The following is an 18,847-nucleotide window of genomic DNA, read 5'->3' as shown; positions in this document are numbered from 1 at the left end:
AAAGAAATGTCACAGAAAAAAAGAAAACCAGTAGCTATGATTTCCAGACTCTGCAATTTTACTGTTCTTCTAATGTTTTTCATACCTTAGATTCCTATCTTTGACAGAATAGTCCAGCACAAAGGTGATAAGGGGGACCCGATTTAAACATTCTGTAAAGGGTTACATTTTTTTTTCTTTCAGAGTCAGTTCACATGTTGTTACTCAATACACAATGTTGCCGCTTATCCTACTCCCTTAATGTTAAAATAATCAGCTGACTTGTTACATTATCACTAAAGTTGGCACCATTATAGTCTGACTCATTTCAAGTGTTCAGTAAATAACTTTTAAATCTTTCTAATTCTCTTTGAAACTTTATGAAACCCTGATATTTTGTAAAACCAACTCTAAAGCTCCTCATCCAAAAGAATTGTTAAACCACTGTGAAACTAATCTCTAAAATGAGTTTTTCTGTGTCTTAACAGGTTTCCTGTTTGTTCCAGAAGTTAGTTTGTATATCAGTTATTTAGGACTGCCGCTTATATGTCTGTGTATAAGCAGTATTAATACTTGGTGATTAGCTTCAAGGATCAGCTCACACAAAAAACATTCAGCCCATTCTTATTTGCTGTTATGCTGATTGAACAATTTTTACCATAATAAACTACCGCTTCTAACAATATTCCTATGGTAATGTGTATTTTAAGCACCACATATCCCCTATCTAAGCAGTAGAAGCTTGATGTTTTTTCCTTCTTGTCTCCTCATTCTCAACTGGGATCCAGAGACTGGAAAGGGAGGCTAGTAGTGGGTAATTATTTGTTGGCACTAGTACTTTATTAATTCTGCATGCTTACTAAGAGAAGATAGGTCTCTTGGAAAGTTGCCCTTCCTGTGGTCAAACTGGAAAACAGAACATTTGCCATTAGGCTTAGAGAAGTTGGTTAAGGATTTTGTAAGTCTGGTGTTATGATCTGGATAATGGGAGGTAACTTCTGCTTGTCCGTTTGTATAGATAGGTTTTGTGAAAGTTGGAGATTGATTGGGTGTTTATTTCTTTTAGGAAGCTAATTTCACCAAATTTTCAGACCATTCCAAATAACTTGATTCCTCTTGCAATAATTTTTATATTTTTTAAAGTCTACTTTTAATGTATGTTTCTTTCCTTAGCCAAATAGTAACTCTGTAACCCACTGTAAGTTGAAATGTTTTTTTTTTTTCAATGATAAAAAAAAATCCATGTCTTTTCTAAGCTTGGAATGTGTTTACTGCTACCTAGTAGGTGCTGTTGCAGATAGACACCACCTTTAAAGTTTTATGTAAGGGGTGCCTGGGTGGCTCAGTCGGTTGAGCATCCGACTTCGACTTAGGTCATGATCTCAATGTTCATGAGTTCGAGCCCTGTGTTGGGCTCTGTGCTGACAGCTCAGAGCCTGGAGCCTGCTTCGGATTCTGTGCCTCCCTTTCTCTCTGCTCTTCCCCTGCTTGCACTCTGTCTCTCTCTCTCTCAAAAATAAATAAACATTAAAAAGTGTTTTCAAAAAGTTTTACATAAGTTAACTTCCTTTCAGTTCTATGTTATTAAAGTATATACATTAATATAATATATAATTTACTTCAGTATGATAGATGTGATATATCAGTAGATACTATTATGAAATATATTAATATAAATAATAAATATCTTCAGTCTTCTTTTTTGGATACCACTTTTCCCTCTTCTGATGTGCCAAGATATTTTCCAGGTCTTATAGAGATTGAATGAATGAATGAATGAATGATAGACTTATATACATACATTCTACAAATGTTTGTTGAAAGTAAGCTTTGTGCAAAAAAGTATGCTAAGCAAAAGGAATAGAAATTCTATATCCCACCCCTGTCCTCAAGAGATAAGGGCTGTTTAGTAGAGGAAATAGAGAAGTAAACAGTTAAAATGTTTTAAGTACTTGCTCTCTCACTTTTTACAGGCTCAATTTCATAAATTGGAATATGATTACAGCCTAAGGTCAATGGCTATATATTAGTGAAGTAAATATTTGACAAGCCATGACTTGAATCTGTTGCCTTGACTTTATTACATGTAAATTTTGAATTATGCAACCAGTGATTTGGGTTCTATTTTGTATTTGCAGAGTTTGTCATTCATAATAATTAATACCCCTCTTATAGAACACTCCTGTTTATATCTCAACAAATGCAAATTTCCTTCATTTGCCCTACAACCTTTTTGGTACACTTAGAAGTAGATTTCCTTTTCATTGATGGTACTACTTTTTAGTGTTTTAAATTAAAATATATCTTACCTTGTGAAGCTTTTAAGTTTCTCCCAGATGAAGTGCTGTTGTCTAACATGTTTGGAATCCTGCTACTGCCACTCTTATGCCAGCTGTGCTGTCCTTTCCAGTATGATTTTCTCTTGCACCTTGTAGTGAAATCTGTATATCCTCTTTTCACCTAGAATAAATACAACATACCTTCCTGGAATTTAGAATGGGATGGGCTTTGGAGGGAGAAAAGAAGGGCAGGTCTGGTGATGAGATAGATAATTCAACTGGTAAGTAATTAAAAACATTATTTTGTGTTAAAAAATAAGCATGCCTATATTAAAGACTGAGATACAAAATTTGATATAAATAATTGTCCTACTTGTGGCCAGTTACTCTTGAGTCAATCACCACTTTATCGCCCGTGGAAGGAGCTCTCTCCCCTCAGAGATTAAGATGCCTCTGTGGAAAATTTTGACAGGCCCTTCCTACTGGATCTTACAAATATGTTTGTGTTAAAGGGAGAGACTAGAGAAGGTGGCCGCCTTTCAGAGCATAACCTTATTTCCTTGGTAGTTGCTATATTGTAACAGCAGCCCTTGAGAAGTAGTCTTAACTGCTTTGGTGACTAAACCCAGTGAAGCAATACTGACGGTATAGATCTCAAGGTAAATAGGCAAGGTCATTGGAGGAATGTTTTAGGAAGGTGGATCCTCAAATCATTCATCTGTGATAAACTGCCTACAACACCTATTAGGAGAGCCATTTGGGGGTGGTTAATGTTTATTTAAGTCTTTATGATCTTAAAAGACAAAAGCTTACAGGGGGTTATTTATGAAGGACACTTTTCTTACCACTGTTTCACTGAATGTTAATAGGAGCAAAAATGTTACATTAGATTTTTTAAATCTTGTGAATGTAACATTTTCTACTTCCTGTGTTCCAGTGTGTGAATTATTGGATGTTTAGGAATTGGTCATTCTTTAAAAACAAATAATGGGATACATTTTTTTCAATCTATACAGATTCAAAAGCAAATTCTTATTTCTGTTGAGTTCTCTACATCATGCTTCACATTAACTTGTTTATTTAAGGAACATTTTTCTTATCTACCCTGCGCACTGGGGGAACAGATAAGACAAAAGCCTAACCCTTGAGGAGCTCACAGAGGGCAAGATAGACAGGTAAATAGACAGTTGTAATACATAGCAGTAAGTCCTCTGAAGGAATGTTCTACTGTGGGCTTTGAATGGTTGGAATAAGGGAACACAGAAAGTGAATGCCAGGAAAGACTGTAGAAGGGTAAAAGCCTCAACTGGCTCCTAAAGCCTGAGTGAGGAGTAGCCAGTTAAAGAGGTAGAAGATAAGGGGCTCCAGTCAGAGAGATCAGCATGCACAAAAGCACAGGATTGTGAGAGTTGCCATGTCTGAGAAACTGTAGGTTGTACTCAGTATGAATGGAGAGGCAGGCAGAGACAAGATCTAGATGGGAATTGTGTGCCATATGAATAATCTGGATGTTATTTTGAAAGTTAAGGGGAGCCTATGAAGAACTGCAATATCCTAGATCTGCAATTTAGAAAGATTGTGAAGAAAAGAGGCTGCTGTTATAATCCAGGAGAGACACAGACAGGGACCCCACTGATGGGGTTCAGGTTGAGGGTAAGAGAGTAGATTTGACAGCTTTTCAGTTGTGGAGTATTTAGAACTTGGCAAGAGATTGGTAAGGGAGACCTCGAGGCCTAGATAAGGACTTGGAGGTTTTTGCAACTGGACAACCAGATGTACAATGACGCCTTCATGGAGAGAATAAAACAAATAACACTGTAGCGGCATGAGTGGGAGAAAGGTGATGAGTTTGGCACTTAATATGTTAGATTTCAGATGGCTGTGGGATAGCAAGGTGAAATAGGTAGCTAGAAAAGTGGGTCTCAAATTCAGGAGAAAGGACTAAGATGTAATTATAGCCTTGATCAGCATTCATTGTTGAAGTTATGCAAGAGTGAGATCACCAGGGACAAGATACACAATAAGGCAGCTGAGGATAGATGTAACACATCTATTATAACATCTATTACAAGAACACAGTGGAGGAAAAAGAATCCATAAAGGAGATTGATATTGAGTAGCAAGAAACAGAGGATGAAACTTGAAAGAGGATCTTTCAGGATAGTAAGGGAGGAGAGACTTTAGAAAAAATTGGTCAACATTGTCAATTGTGAAAGAAATGAAGTAAGACAAGACCTTTATGGTATCAGTTCTTGGGATGGAAGTAAAAGAAAGAAACAATGGGGCAGTATCTGGAAGACCCAAGAAGAGGAAAACCCTAAACTAGCCAACAGATATTTGTTGGAAAATACAGCTGGCCAAGCTGCAAACACTGGATGATACTGGGAGGAATTTTGCTCATTCCAAAAACAGGTAAGTGCAAAATGTCCACCATAAGAACCAAAAAGGCTGGAGTGGTACAGCTTTTATGAACTCTTAAAACCCACATTTCTGTGGCCTCTTTCTAGGATAGGGTCTTATTATTAAGGAACTGTTGCTGGGGGTGGAATAGAAATGAGTAGAATAGGAGCAATATAGTTGAAAGGAAAAGAAAGTCTATGGCAGAAGAGAATGGAGCCCAAACACTTGCTGAAAGCAAACTGCTTTAGTTTTGAACACTACACTAAAACAACAGAGGAGGGAATTCTGTGAAGTTAGAAAATCTATGCTGACCCAATCTCATTCAAAAAGTTCAAGAAAGCAAATTTCACATAAAAATGAGCAATATGCTATTATAAGAAAAAAATAAAAATTGAATAATACCTACAGAAAATGAAAGCATGTTTGAAAGACTAGTCAAATACTGTAACCTATTTTAAATAAGTTAAAAGACATTAAGAAAATGATTTAACAAATGAAAGAACAACAAAAATCAGAATTAGAGAAACTCAGAAGTGAGGTAACATAACTCTGCAAATAATTGGAAGTAAAAGAAAAATAATAACAAGAAATGAATTAAACTAGAAGGAACGCAAGTCCAAATAAATAATGCCATAAGAAAAATTGAAGGAAGAAAAGAAGAAACCTTTAAGAATAGAAAAGAAGGGTGCCTGGGTGGCTCAGTTGGTTAAGTGTCTATCTGTCTCTTGATTTTGGCTCAGGTCATGATCTCATGGTTTGTGAGATCAAGCCCCGTGTCAGGCTCTGCACTGACAGCACGGAGCCTGCTTGGGATTCTGTCCCTCCTCCACTCATTCTATCTTTCTCAAAATAAGTAAATAAACTTTGTGTTTTTTTTTAAAGGCTAGAGGGGCACCTAGGTGGCTCAGTTGGTTAAGTGTCCAGCTATGACGCAGGTCATGATGTCACAGTTGGTGAGTTCGAGCCCCACATCAGGCTCTGCATTGACAGCGAGGAGCCTGCTTCAGATTCTGTGTCTCTCTCTCTCTGCCCCTCCCTGGCTCACACTCTGTTTCAAAAAATGAATAAAACATTAAAACTCTTTTTAAAATAATAAGAAAAGGATAGACAAGAAATGGCAAGGGGTGCCTGCATGGCTCAGTCAGTTAGGCATCTGACGTCAGCTCAGGTCATGATGTCACGGTCTGTGGGTTCAAGCCTCATGTCAGGCTCTGTGCTGACAGCTCAGAGGCTGGAGGCTGCTTCAGATTCTGTGTCTCCCTCTCTCTCTGCCCCTCCCTGCCTCATGTTCTGTCTCTGTCTCTGAAAAATGAATAAACCTTAAAAAAATTGTTTTAAAGAAAAATGGCAAAAAAAATGGAAAGGATTTGTGAGAAGTGACATATTAAGGATAGGCAGAGAATATCCAACATACAGATGAATAGAAAGCAATGAAGAAAAAATTAGAGCAAGTGAACAGAACGAATGCTAAAAAACCGCAGTTCAAGAAAACTTTGTGACATTAAAAAAACTGTATGTTTAAAGAATATACTGTGTGGCCTAAAAACGTTGACCCAGAACAACCATTACCAAGACATAGTCGTACTAACTTATAAGGGAAAATTAGATCAGCTTTAGATTTTTCAATAGCAATACCAAAAGAAAACAGAGCAACATTTTTAAGATACTTAAAGTGTGAGCCAAGAATTTTCTAAGTTTAAGGTAAAAACAATTAAGTTATCAATATGTATGAGCTCAGAGAATTTATTTCCTATGAACACTTCTGTAGAATCTACTTAAGAATGAGCTTTAGACTACCAAAATGACTAGAGAGACATCAACTAGGTGTGCGTTTTTGCTAGTAGAGTGTCATTCATTGATTTGAGGCCCTCTTAGCAGACAAAGCAAGGAAATATATATGTACAAACCAATATATATGCATATATCTTTAAATATTGTATATGTAACCATCTCTATGTAAGCTAAGCATGACTCTGAATGATATCTCTAACTCTGTTACCACAAGGATCGTTTTATATTCCTCCTCTTACTTATCTGTAAATTCCCACTCCAACAGGAGATATCTGGCTCATACCATCCACCATCCACTTACTTGCTTTCATCATAAATGTATAGCAGTATAGAATTGTTAACCCATATGCCCATGAGAAACAACTTCATCAATGAGAGCATAGTTCTTACATGCATTTCCTTTTGTTTTAGTCTTACAGACTCTACTCACTTTCAAAGTTGCTTAGGTCAACACATTTTTCCTCTACCCCTGTCAGTAAAATTGTTTCATGCATTTGTTAATTCAGTTAGGTTATCTTTTCACAGTCTGCATTGCTTCCTGGGATTCCCCCAACCTTCTAAATGTTGTTTTTTGTTTTTTTTTTTAATTTGTGTTAAGTTTTACTTCTGTGCTGTAAAGTTCTTTGAGTTTTCCCAAATGCATAATGTCGTATATATCTATCATTTCAGTACTGTACGGAATAATTTCACCACCTAAGAAATTCCCTGTACTTCAACCTATTCAACCCTCCCATCTTCCTCCAAACTTGTGGCAGCCACTGATCTTTGTACTATCTCTATGGTTTTGCCTTTTCTAGAATGCCACATAGGTAGAATCATACATGTAGTAGGTAGCCATTTCATACTGGTTCTTTTCAGTTGGCAATTCACATTTAAGGTTCATCCATGCCCTTTTATGACTGGATAGCTTCTTTCTTTTTATCACTTAATATTCCATTGGTATTTGTATCATAGTTTGTTTATTCATTCACTATTGAAGGACATTTTGGTTGCTTCCAGCGTTTGGCAATTAAGGATAAAGCTGCTATAAACATTCATGCGCAGGTTTTCAGAATAGTTGTGTAAAAGCATATGAACATGATTACTGGATTGTATGGCCAGATTATTTTTAGCTTTGTAAGAAATTAGGAAACTGTCTTCCAAAGTAGCTGTACATTTTGCATTCCCCTAACAATGAATGAGAGTTCTTATTTCTACATCCTCACCAGCATTTGTCAATTTTTTAAATTTTTAGTTTTTCTAATAGATATTTGATGATACTTCATTGTCATTTTAATTTGTAATTCTCTAATGACAAATGATTTTTTTTCACATGCTTTTTGCCATGTCTATATTTTCCTTGGTAAGGTATATGTTTATGTATTCTGTCCACTTTTTAATTTGGTTGTTTTCTTATTGTTGAGTGTTAAAAGGTTTTTTAAAATATATTTTACATACAAATCTTTTCTCAAATAAGTGATTTGCAGATATTTTCTACCATTCTGTGGCTTGTCTTTTCATAAGTTTCTGCCACAAAACAGAAGGTTTTAATTTTAATAAAGACCAACTTATCAATTTTTTTAATACATTATACTTTTGGTGTTGTATCTAAAAAGTCATCGCCAAGTTAAAAGTCATCTAGATATTCTGTTTTCTTACAAAAATTTTTATGGCTGTCTGTGTTACATTTAGGTCTGTGATCCTAAATTTAAAAACAAGAATATTTTGAGTTAATTTTTCTGAGAGCTGTAAGGTCTGTGTCTAAGTTCTTTTTTCTTCTTTCTTTTTTTTTTCTTTTTAGCATGCAGATGTCCAATTGTTCCAGCATCATTTGTTGAAAATATTATCCTTATTACCTTTGATCCTTTGTCAATCAGTGATCAGTTGACTATTTGTATGGGTCTATTTCTGAGTTCTCTGCTGTGTTCCATGGAAATACGTGTCTATTCTTTTACTAATACCATGCTGTCTTGATTACTGTAGCTTTATAGTAAGTCTTAAACTCAGGTAGTGTGACTGTTCTTCACCATTCTTTTGGCTATTCTAGGTCTTTTGCCTTTTTTATATAAACTTTAGAATCAGTTTATTTATTTTTTTAATGTTTATTAATTTTTGACAGAGCATGAGCGGGGGAGGGGCAGAGAGAGAAGGAGACACAGAATCCAAAGCAGGCTCCAGGCTCTGAGTTGTCAGCACAGAGCCTGATACGGGGCTCGAACTCACAGACCACGAGATTATGACCTGAGCCGAAGGCGGATGCTCAACCAACTGAGCCACCCAGGTGCCCCAGAATCAGTTTGTTTATATCTACAAAACAGCTTGCCAGGATTTTTATTGGATCCTATATTGAATCTTCTAATCCATGAACATGGAGTATTTCTCCCATTTATTTAGATCTTTTTTTTTTTTAATCAGAATTTTGTAGTTTTAAGCGTATATATCCCATATGTATTTTGTTAGATTTATACCTAAGTATTTTATTTTTTCCTGTGCTGGTGTAATTTTTTTTATTTCAAATTTCAGTAGTTTATTGCTGGTATATAGGAAAGCAATTGACTTTTGTATATTAACCTTATGTCCTGCAACCTTGCTGACCTTTAATGATGGAATGACCACTCCTTCTTGTGTAGCTCTAAAAGTGCTCCTTCGCTGGGCCACAGTGGCTATGGTCACTTTGGATCCCTGGCTGCTTCTGTCGTCCCATCTCACACATGGGTCTGTGGGGTGGTAAAGCGAGCCTAGGGCCAGTAAAAGCCTAGAGCCCGGACATGACCTTCTACGAGGCCTGGCTGCTGGACTTTGCCATGAGAAGTAATACTTTCCTGCCTTGGCCCCTGAATCTGGAGCATTAAGCTCAACTGCCTCAGCATGGTGACTGGTTTCAGCAGCTGCATTTCTGTTTTGAGCTTAGCCATCCATATACCACCATGGGGGCAAGGACTGCGAATGCTTTCATTAAAGTTACCTGAGACTTAAAAAAAAAAAAAATTATTCTAAGAGGATTTTTTTTGTAGATTCCTTGTGATTTTCTGTATAGACAATCATGGCATCTGCAAATAGGAACAGTTTTATTTTTTCCTTTATGATCTTTATGCCTTTTATTTCATTTATTTCTTACATTATCATATTGACTAGAATGTCTAGTACTATGCTAAGTAGGAGTGATGACAGTAGATATACTTGCCTTGTTTCCAGTCTTAGGGGAAAGACAGTCTTTCGTCACTAAGTATAAAACAGCTGTAGGTTCATCTTGCTTAAATATCCCATTTTAGTTGGTTTTGTCTAAAATTTCTCCAGAAAGGGAAAGAGCAGGCACTGCTTCCCCTCCATGGTGGAAGTAGAAATCCAGGGTCCCCAGTTGGCCTCCATCAACACCCAAGCAGAGGGCCAAGGGGACCTCTTTCTTACTTGTGGGAAAAGGTACAAGTTCCAGCTCTCTACCAGATCTCCAATGATACCTTCCTGGCTGGAAACAGTAGGATTGCCTTGTTACTGCTCCCATGGCACAACAAGGTAGGGGTAACCTCATGACCACTGGGCTATGTTGAGAGTCCTGACTTTCCTCTAGGCCTCCTCTGACCCTACCCTAGCAGAGAAGGGGGGATGTTCATTTCTTGTGGTGTGAATGGATATCTGGGTTCCCCATGAGGTCTCCTCTGCTGACATTGCCAGTTGTGGGATATAGTGAGGAGCATTACTGTTCAGTGGGGATGAAAATTCCAGTTTTTTTTTTTTTTGAAAACTCGACATTCTCTGACAGTATCCTGGCAGGGGATACCTTGTTACAGCCTGGTGAGGGTAAAAGATTACTCTTCCCACTTAGTCTTTGCTGGTGTGAGTAGGAGTTAGGCCATAGTTTTGTTACTGTTGTGGTGGTGGTGGTGATGGTGGTGTTAGTGTTTACAGTAGAGTGGCTATTGTTTTAAAAACCTTCTGTCTTGCTAGGGTGTCTGTTTCCTTATCCTTTGGCTAGAGAGAATAGGCTTTTATATTTCTCATGTATAATAATTGATCTAAAACATTCTTAGAAAAAAATCCTTTCCTGATGGGTCTAAATTTATAGTGTCTATATTGTTTCAACTTTTGTGGTAGAAAGACACAGGCATACTGAGTTCAAATACTTGCAAATATATAATTTGTGGTAGATTTCCTATCTGGTATGTGTATTTAATAAGATATACCTTATGCACCAGAAATCATCCCATTTTTCTGTGGTACTTAAGCCAAATTAGATATATTTATGTATTTACCTTTCTAAGCATTCATATATTCTATCTTCAGTATGCTAAATGGTTTGCATAAGCTCTTGAGTATGAGGACTTTAAATATATGGAAAATTATATGCTAGACTCTATTAATTTGATTAGCTTTACTTGATCTAATGCCTTTTTCTTACTGCTATTATTTAAAATATTATTTCTCAATGCTATGTTGGAATATTTTGCTATGAAACTTTAAAACATTTCAGGAATTACGACATGGCTTAGGAAAGGAGAGATCCCAGGATTCTTAGCGACATAATCAATTCTAAGCTGATCATTGCTACATTATTAAAATCTATTATTCACATATTAATTATGGGCCCTATTGTTTTCTCATGACGTGAGGAATTTTTGTAATTGAACTTTGATTCTATGTTCTGGAAACTTCTATCACTTATTCATTGCCCTCAAAATCCCTCCTTTGGGGGCGCCTGGGTGGCTCGGTCGGTTAAGTGTCCGACTTCAGCTCAGGTCATGATCTTGCGGTTTGTGAGTTCAAGCCCCGCGTCAGGCTCTGTGCTGACAGCTCAGAGCCTGGAGCCTGCTTCCAATTCTGTGTCTCCCTCTCTCTCTACCCCTCTCCTGTTGATGCTCTGTGTCTCAATAATAAATAAACATTTAAAAAAAGTTAAAAAATCCCTCCTTTGGCTCAATGATTACTTGTTAATGGCCCAAGTATTTGTACAGGTTAATGCTGAGTTGCTCTTAGAAAGAAGAAATGGTAAAATGTTGTCTGCTATTTTTATGTTTTAGCTTAAAATGATGCACACTTTGCCAACTGAGGATATGTTATTTAAAAATGTATATAGTTTATCTTATAAATGTTAAAATTTTGTTTTTAAGAAGTCAAAATCAAGGAAGTGATACCAAGGTCTCCTGTTTTAATTTAATCATAATAAGTTACACCTAATATAATTTGCTACAGTTTCCCCATGAGTCCTTGGACAAATATTTACACAAAGAATAGAGTGGCATGACTAAATTGAAAAATTCCTAATAACTTTCCCACATTTAACAACTAAGCTGGCGGAGAAATCAAAAGCCTAAACATCAAGTACAACCCTTTCATCCTTTTTCAATACCCCTCACTGCCTTAAAAACCTTCAACCTGCTACTTTTGTGCCTAAAGAAGCATGTTTAAGTATAACAAAAAGTGATATCCTATATGAATGAGAGGAGACCTGCCAAACTGAATTATTTCTTTTGTGAAAAAAAGAGGAAGTTGTTTGTTGTTATTGTTATTGCTTAAATAACTTTCATTAGTGCTATGGCTGAGGACCAGCAATTCAAATAATAATCTCTAATCCCATGACTGAAGTTTATACATGCTAAAGATAATACTTGGTATCAATAGGCCATGTGTTTCCAGTTAGTTGTTTTCCCAGTCATGGTTCCTAAGTGAGCTCAGCCATCCATATTCTCTCATAGTCCTCCTTCGGACTGATGGTATATACACACATTTGTGAAAACCCAGCTACAACTGTGGTGCAGTGTGTGGCCATGAAATAACCCCCTTCAACTGTGCCTTCTCTTCTCTCCCATCCCTGCTTTCTTTTCAGATTTGAACCCATAATAATTCACTTGACTTCTTTTCTTCATGAACAAGACCATAGTTAGGGAAAAAAAAAAAGAAAAAGAAAAAAGAAATATCAACAGTTTTTGAAAAACTGAACTTGTAGCCAAAACATCTCTTAATAGAAACTTAGTTTGTAAATTTGTGAAAATACTTGTTCCCATTTCTAACTTTATTTTGCTTTATGGTCAACCAGTTTGGAATCTGTAAGTGTAAATTGTCTTTATATAATTTGGTGTCTGAGGATTTTTAAGACTAGACAAAGGACTATGTTCTCGCCACTTGAGGTACTCTAGCAGTAGTGATCAAGATAAACATAGCTGGCATTTGCTGGCAGTACTGAATAAGAAAAGTTTATGAGATAGCTCTGTGGTTTGCAATTGGATGTTCTTGCTTCCAAGTTACTGTAAATTGGACCTCATCTTGAACTGAAGTAAAATATAAAGATGACACTTTGACACTAATCGTTACTATTTGCAAAAGTGAAGGGAAATTACAGTAAACTTGGTTATCTTTCATGTTTGAGAATGTGGGATGTTATGGTTAATAAGCTATTAAGACTTATAGGTTTTATGCAACATATGCATACCTATACTCTAAGTAAATTTGTAAAGTAGGCCTCTTTGGCCATGGTTTTTCCCCACCCCCACTGTGGAATCCTTCCTTGCTCTCAGATTATATTCCTTTTCCTTCTGCCCTAATATGCCATCAAATCCTACTTTTTAATAAAGTTTTTAACTTTTTTAAAAATTTTATTCACCCAACACTTATCATGACAAGTGCACTCCTTAATCCCCGTCACCTATTTCACCAATCCCTCCACCCACCTCCCCTCTGGTAACATCTGCTTCTTCTCTATTAGTCAGAGTCTGTCTTGGTTTGCCTCTCTCTCCCCACTCCCTTTGCTTATTTGTTTTGTTTCTTAAATTCCATATATGAGTGAAATCATATGGTATTTGTCTTTCTCTGACTGATTTATTTCACTTAGCATAATACTCTCTAGCTTCATCCATGTCGTTGAGAATGGCAAGATTTTCTTCTGCTTTATGCCTGAGTAATATTCGTTGTATGTATACACCACATCTTTTCTATCCATTCATCATTTGATAGATCCTTGGGTTGCTTCCTTTTCTTGGCTATTGTAGATAATGCTGGTCCACAATCCCTTTGAAGTAGTGTTTTTGTATTCTTTGGGAAAATACCCAGTAGTGTGATTGCTGGATCATACGGTATTTCTATTTCAAATTTTTTGAGGACCCTGTATACTGTTCTCCAGAGTGGCTGCACCAGTTTGCATTCCCACCAACAGTGCAAGAGTGTTCCCCTTTCTCCACCTTTATTCACCAACACTTGTTGTTTCTTGTGTTACAGATCTTAGTCATTCTGACAGGTGTAAAGTGATATCTCATTGTGGTTTTGATTTGATTTGCATTTCCCTGATGATAAGTGATGATGAGCATCTTTGTGTGATGTTTCTTGGCCATCTGGATATCTTCTTTGGAGAAATATCTATTCATGTCTTCTGCCCATTTTTTAATTGGGTTATTTGTTTTTTGGGTTTTGGGTTTTATAACTTTTTTATATATTATGGATACTAACCCTTTACCAGATATGTCACTTGCAAATAAATTTCTTCTCCCATTCAATAGGTTGCCTTTTAGTTTTGTTGATTGTTTCTTTTGCTGTGCAGCATTTTATTTTGATGAAGTCCCAATGGTTTATTTTTGCTTTTGTTCAGTTTCTTTCATCAATGTTTTATTGTTTTCAGAGTACAGGTCTTTCACCTCCTTAGTTAAGTTGAATCCTAGGTATTTTATTGTTTTTGGTGCAATTGTAAATGGGATTGTTTTCTTAATTTCTCTTTCTGCTGCCTCATTATTGGTGTATAGAAATACAACACATTTCTGTAGATTGTTTATATATCCTGCAACGTTACTGAATTCAGGTATCAGTTCTGGCAGTTTTTTGATGGAATCTTTAGGGTTTTCTCTATATAGTATCATGTCATCTTCAAATAGTGAAAGTTTTAGTTTCTTTCTTACCAATTTGGATGCCTTTTATTTTGTTGTCTAATTGCTGTGGCTAGGACTTGCAGTACTATGTTGAATAAAAATGGTGAAAGTGGACATCCTTGTCTTGTTCCTCTCAGTTTTTCCCCATTGAGGATGGGTTTTTCATAGATTAATTTTATTATGTTGAGATATGTTCCCTCTAAACCTACTTTGTTGAAGGTTTTTATCATGAACAGGTATTGTACTTTGTCAAATGCTTTTTTTTCCATCTGTTGAAATGATTACATGGTTCTTATCCTTTCTCTTAGTCATGTGATGTATCATGTTGATTGACTTGAGAAATATCGAACAATTTTGCAACCCAGGAATAAATCCCACTTGATGGGGTGAATGACTTTTTAAATGTATTGTTGGATTGGGTTTGCTAGTATTTTATTGAGGATTTTTGCATCTATGTTCATAAGAGATATTGGCCTGTAGTTCTGGTTTTTTGTGGTGTCTTTACCTGGTTTGGTATCAAGGTGATACTGGCTTCGTACAATGAATTTGGAAGTTTTCCTTCCTTTTGTATTTTTTGGAATAGTTTGAGAAGAATAGGTATTAACTCTTCTTTAAATATTTGGTAGAATTTGCCTGTGAAGCCATCTGGTCTTGGACTTTTGTTTCTTGAGGTTTTTTGATTACTGATTCAATATCTTTGCTGGTAATACGTCTGTTCAAATTTTTTATTTTTCCTGTTTCAGTTTTGGTAGGTTATATGTTTCTGGGATTTATCCATTTCCTCCAGGTTGTCCAATTTGTTGGGATATAGTTTTTCATAATAATCTGCTATAATTGTTTGTATTTCTGTGGTGTTTGTTGTTATTTCTCCTCACTTGTGATTTGGTTTCTTTGGGTCCTTTCTCTTTTTTCTTGATAAGTCTGGCTAGAGGTTTGTCAATTTTATTAATTTTTTCAAAGAACCAACTCCTGGTTTTATTGATCTGTTGTATTGTTTTTTGTTTGTTTGTTTTAGTTTCTATATCATTTATTTCTGCTCTAATCTTTATTCTTTCCTTCCTCCTTCTGGTTTTAGCTTTTGTTTGTCATTCTTTATCTAACTCCTTTAGGTGCAAGGTTGGGTTGTTTGAGATTTTTCTTGTTTCTTTAGGTAGACCTGTATTGCTATAAACTTCCCTCTTATAACTGCTTTTGCTATGTCCCAATGGTTTTGAACTATTGTGTTTTCATTTGTTTCCATGTACTTTTTTATTTCTTCTTTTGTTTCCTGGTTGACCCATTCATTGTTTAGTAGCATGTTATTTAACCTTCCTGTATTTGTGGTCTTTCCAGATATTTTCTTGTTTTTGACTCCTCGTTTCATTGCATTGTGGTCAGAAAAGATTCACGTCAAAACCTACTTTTAAGGAAGGAACTGACCCTACAACGGAGTTAACATCACTCATACATTTAACTTACACAAATACAACTATTATTGCTCATCAAAAATGTTTAAATGTGAAGCAGAAAATATTTTTAATGTAAATATCATGGGCAATTCTACCTGACATCCTACTCAATGAATATATACCAACTGAGTGTGAAATAAGAAACAGAAACTGTAGTGTTCTCCATTGGTCTGAGTTACTCCTTGCTTCTCATTGAGTGAGCATCTCACCATTCTGAGGGTATTTCAGATGTTAAAGACATGTGATTTTTTACACAAGGCACCTAAATACAAGCCAATGACTCCAACTAGTGCTGAACCAAATAAACAGTCATTTGTTCTAATACTGGAGGACAAAATGTCTACTTTGGACTTACTAAGAAATGGCTTATCAGCCTCCAGTCTGGTACCTTCCAAAGAGATTTTCAGGGATAATTTTAGCTGCATGATTTTAACGCACATGCCTATGTGAGGTTTGAATCCATTATATATAGTTCAGTGAGCTTTCTCTTTTGCTGAGTGTTTGCATCTTAACAGGAAATAATAGAATTAATCAGATTATTAAATTATAGACCCTATTTACACCTCAAATATGTAAAAGAAATACAACTATGTATCTTTTTACCATTTTTATCTCTGAGGAAGAACTTGGATGACAAGTTTTTATATGTTTTTTTATAATAGCATTTCTAAATTTACATCAGATAAGCAGCCACTTACTCTACCAAATCCTGGAGGCAGCCCTGATTTTACACACAAATTTCCAAGTTTCTTAAAAAATATGATAATACGTAAAAAAAACTATTTAACCTTTAGTTCTTAGTTTCTTCATCTATAGAATGAGAACATTGCCACTTAGACACTCTCCAAATTCCCATCCTAGCTTTACTCAGTTTATTTTATAATTATTTTAGCTCTGAAATTCTATGATTATTACATCAAGTATGAACTAGATGATGAATATAATTGCACTGTTTAATCTGAGGAGTTTTAACACTTTGCTGTATTTCAGGGTTATCCCCATGAATTAAGATTGCCATAACTATTGCTATGAAAAGATACTAATTGGTAGAGAATTATAGTTTTAGGGCCTAGTGATTTTACTATGAAATAAAAACATACTTTTTTTATGTGCCTTAAGTCCAATTTGAAAGAATAAGAGAAAAAAACCTAGATTTTTAGGATTTTCTTGTACAACATTTGAGCTAAGATTTTGATTGAAAGAATACGTTTTTATAGAAAATAGTAGTTCAATATTGTTGCATCACAGAATCTTAAATAGCATGGTTCATAAATGAAGTAACTTGTTTTTCTGGACTTACGGTCCACTGGGGAGGGGAAGATTGTATTTACTGCCTAGAATGTTTTCATGCTTTTTTATGCCGTATCAGGAATATAACAATTATTTACATTTTGGCTGCATGTTATGGTCAGGGACCTTGTTGAAAAAGAAAAGGGACTGTGATCAGTAAGAGTCTCTGGACTCAGGTGCTGAACAAAAACCAAAGAACGTTTTTAAGCATCCTGTAAGCCTTTTTTCTAGTACTGATGGGTCAGTGTTCCTCTTTTTATCTGTCTTGTTACAAATAATTGTTACAAATAAATTACAATTTATTTGTAATTGTCTTATTATTTGACTATGAGTTTTTTATTAAATAAACTCCACTCCAGCGTGGGGCTCGAACTCAATGACCCCAAAACAAAGAGTCACATGCTCTACTGACTGATCCACCAGGGTGTTGCTTACTATGATTATTTTTTAAGAGCATTTATCTTTTGTTAGAAAGAGAACTGTAAGCGAACATATGATACTTCCCTACTGGAGAAAAGCTGAGAATAATATTGCTCAACTGGAAACAAGAAAGCTAAAATTGTGGTAGCACTTCCTCCAGGTATTTAGCTCAAGATTAAACAGAGTTGTCTGAAAGTTAACAGGAAAAGAAACTACTTGTGATGTGTTAAAACCACAATCTAAGAAAAAAAAATTCACAATGTCATATTATAGAGTATGAAGAACTAAAGGTCATAGTCAAACTGCTTTAGTAATATTACATAAATATACTTTCCCTCATCTAAGAGAAAAACAACAATGACAAACAAAAAGCACCAAATCCCAATATAAGATGCTGAGTTGCTTGTATTTTGTTTGTTTTTGTTTTCATTCTTCTGGGGCCATGTGTCTAACAGCAGTGGTACTGTCTTCATATTTGAGACAAAGAATGGTCTTCAGATTTTCTGTGTCTCACTAAGGGACTACAGTCCAAAGTTTAAATTAATCTTAATTATGGGAAACTTTGAACTTATTTTCTCACTCTGGTAAATCTTAGAGACAACCCATAAAAGCCAATTTTAACCACATAAGCTTGCTGAACTATAGATTTGGTAGCATAAATGGTGTTTGCATTCTATTATAGCAGTGTTTCCATGAGATCATTAAACAACCCAAATTTTAACTGGGGATTTCAACTACACTCCTCCTCTCTTCTGAACCACCTCTTCCCTCAGGAGACACTGATAGAAGATTCCAATGAGAGGTAGGATGGAGTAGAAGTCCTGAATGGGGGCTAAAATTGGGAAATAATAGGAGCCTTTTGAGGGTTTCTGAAGGTCTTTGCTTTTAGCATTGCAAAAGGCAGATATAATAATGAGGGCAGTTGCTATGCTCTAGAAGTTCCAGATGTCTAACAATAAGCTTGTCCCTATTAATCATTAATACATGAAAGAGGTTGTGATGGTATATGAAGCCCAGTAAAATTCAATGAATGTATGTTTCTTTCTGTTCTCTCTCCTTCTTCCTTTGCTAGTTATGCCTTTGCCTTTGTCTCTGAGAGTCCTTCTCCACACCTCCCGAGTCCCTGCTCCCTCTCCATATATCCTGCTTTTTCCCAATCTTTTACATTCATTTATCTTTCATTTTGATCTGTCAGGAAAATTTGGGACCACAGATGTGTAGTACACAAATAATAGAACATAATTCAATCTTCATTTAAAAATATTGCCTAACATAGTTCTCTGAAGTAAGGATCTGTTTTATTACCTAACAGAATGCCTAGCACACAGCACTCAAAAATCTGTTGAGGGAGTAATAAACAAATGAATGCTATTTTTGAGGACAGTTGTGGAGTTGAGCTTCTAGGATAAAGAGC

The 18,847-nt window shown here is 35.7% G+C and overlaps 1 protein-coding gene and 1 long non-coding RNA gene across 3 annotated transcripts in view; one reads left to right on the top strand and one right to left on the bottom strand.

The window, feature by feature from the left end:
- Positions 1-18,847, top strand: part of SESN1 (sestrin 1) — a 116,329-nt gene that overhangs the window by 49,764 nt on the left and 47,718 nt on the right. The window lies entirely within an intron of this gene.
- Positions 1-18,847, bottom strand: part of LOC122238705 — a 52,926-nt gene that overhangs the window by 33,591 nt on the left and 488 nt on the right. The window contains exon 2 of the long non-coding RNA XR_006217791.1: positions 2,289-2,439. This is a non-coding gene — a long non-coding RNA (uncharacterized LOC122238705). The remainder of the gene's footprint in view (positions 1-2,288; positions 2,440-18,847) is intronic.

The sequence above is a fragment of the Panthera tigris genome, chromosome B2 (genome assembly GCF_018350195.1).
Source record: "Panthera tigris isolate Pti1 chromosome B2, P.tigris_Pti1_mat1.1, whole genome shotgun sequence".
Taxonomy (NCBI): Eukaryota; Metazoa; Chordata; class Mammalia; order Carnivora; family Felidae; genus Panthera; species Panthera tigris.
The sequence above is the reverse complement of the archived record's forward strand: the minus strand, read 5'-3'. Positions and strand labels throughout refer to the sequence as shown.